Source organism: Pecten maximus, chromosome 8 (assembly GCF_902652985.1).
Source record: "Pecten maximus chromosome 8, xPecMax1.1, whole genome shotgun sequence".
Taxonomy (NCBI): Eukaryota; Metazoa; Mollusca; class Bivalvia; order Pectinida; family Pectinidae; genus Pecten; species Pecten maximus.
Genome location: NC_047022.1, coordinates 45,575,254 through 45,577,509, shown reverse-complemented (window position 1 = coordinate 45,577,509; position 2,256 = coordinate 45,575,254).

The window sequence follows — 2,256 nt, the reverse complement described above, 5'->3', positions numbered from 1 at the left end:
AAAACTTTTTTAGGACAGGCGGCGTTTATTTCCTAATATAAAGATGACGGATGCTATAACATTCCTAGTAAAACATAACAGGAGATTAAAGTTTGATTGTTTTTAGTACTTGGGGGGGGGGGGGGGGGGGGGGCTGTAAATATGGGTCAAGATAGATATGAATTCTGATTAAGGTAAAAAGTGTTTCGGTCAACATGCTATTCAACCACATGGTTTAAATTTACAAAATACATGTAGGTGTTTACTTTGAGTGAACCTGGATATACTGACTCAGTTGTTAATACTGTATGTTTCCACCTCCAGCCTGTAAACGATTATTTATTACTATTTACTCTGTATCTTTGTTAATACTGTATGTTTCCACCTCTAGCCTGTAAACGATTATTTATTACTATTTACTCTGTATCTTTGTTAATATTGTATGTTTCCACCTCCAGCCTGTAAACGATTATTTATTACTATTTACTCTGTATCTTTGTTAATATTGCATGTTTCCACCTCCAGCCTGTAAACGATTATTTATTACTATTTACTCTGTATCTTTGTTAATACTGTATGTTTCCACCTCCAGCCTGTAAACGATTATTTATTACTATTTACTCTGTATCTTTGTTAATATTGTATGTTTCCACCTCCAGCCTGTACCACCGTCAGCGATTGCTCTTCTGATAACTTCAGCTGTGATCATCATGGCGCTAACACACCATCACACTGTGTAGACAACTTTTGTAGATGTGAAGGGCAAGGTCATAACCATGGCAACCACGGTGACCATCATTTTCCTGGAGGACACCAACCAGCCGGAGGACAACAACCCCAAAACTAAGGTACATATAGTACTGATCACAGCCATGGGGTAAAGGTACATACTGAACACCACCACAACTAGAGTACATACTGAACACCACCACAACTAAAATTCATACTCAACACCACCGCAAGCCACACAAAAAATAGAATACAGATCCGCAAGTACTGGTCATAGCAGTGCCAGACCTGATATCCCCTTAATTTGATCACATTATATACCATCTAGCGGAAGATAAGATTCCCCGTCGCTTAATATAATTGTTGATTAATACTTAATACTTTTAATATTAAACCTTTTCTTTTTTTGTTGTAGGTATAAGTCTACATGCCAACTCGACAAGAAAGTAAATAAAGTTGTACTTACTTCATACTGGTTTTTGTTATTTTTGTAATGAATGTATTCATAGTTATATGATTTTTTCAAAAATCAAAAAATACAGATCCTTATCAAAGATTCTCTAACAAGAACTATTTTTTTAATGAACCGAAGGGGAAACAAATGAAATATGTTTGAAAAATTCGAAAGGTCCCAGAGGCCTGAAGTATAGCCAACTTAATGTTACCCACCAGAGTTGTACGAAATGGTTCACGTTTTGATACTTAGAAAACATTGCCGTGTGTTTTCAAATGATCGCATATTCTGAACGGTATGATTTACTGCAAATTAAGAGCTCAAGTATGTAGGTAAATATTTAAGCATTGATGTCATTTAAGAAATAAAAAATAAAAAATTGACATCAACGCTTATAAATAATTTTTGAAAATGATTTTCTAATCTAAAACATGTTTTATGTACAATTTTACTGGTTTTAAATGGGATTCTTTTTCTCAAATCAAAACGCAACGTCAATTGTCGTATTGTGACGTCACATTTTCGCGCCATTCTCGGAATTTCTTTCATAGAAGAATGAAAAGAATTTTTCGACCAATCACATTTGAGTATTTACCATGAAAACAAAGAAATATTAATTATTACACAATGAATACTTATTTAGTTTAGTGTCAAGGAGAAATCTTTCACTCGTTCCTGAAAAATAACCGAAACAAATATCGGATGATCAAAGTTTAAAATGGCCGTTGACACTGATGATGGGAATTATCTTTGAAGTGAATCCCTTGAAATATATTATAGATTATGCAATAACATATTAATATATATATTTTTTACCCAATACTAACCTAAGGAACCCGAAAAAAACGTGTAGACCTGATGACAACCAATAACTCTAAATCTTCAAAATAATCAGAGGGATATATTTTGTCAATGGAGTAAACGTAACACTTGTGACTGGAAAACCCCTTCTTACTGATCCACAGGTCACCAAAAGTGGTTATTGTTGACAAGTCAGAGACGTTGCTCCGGTTCAGGAACAGGAAACGGAAAAGGAAAATCAGATGTCCGGTGCAGTGCTTATTATTCTTATAGATAAAACATGAAGGACGTCA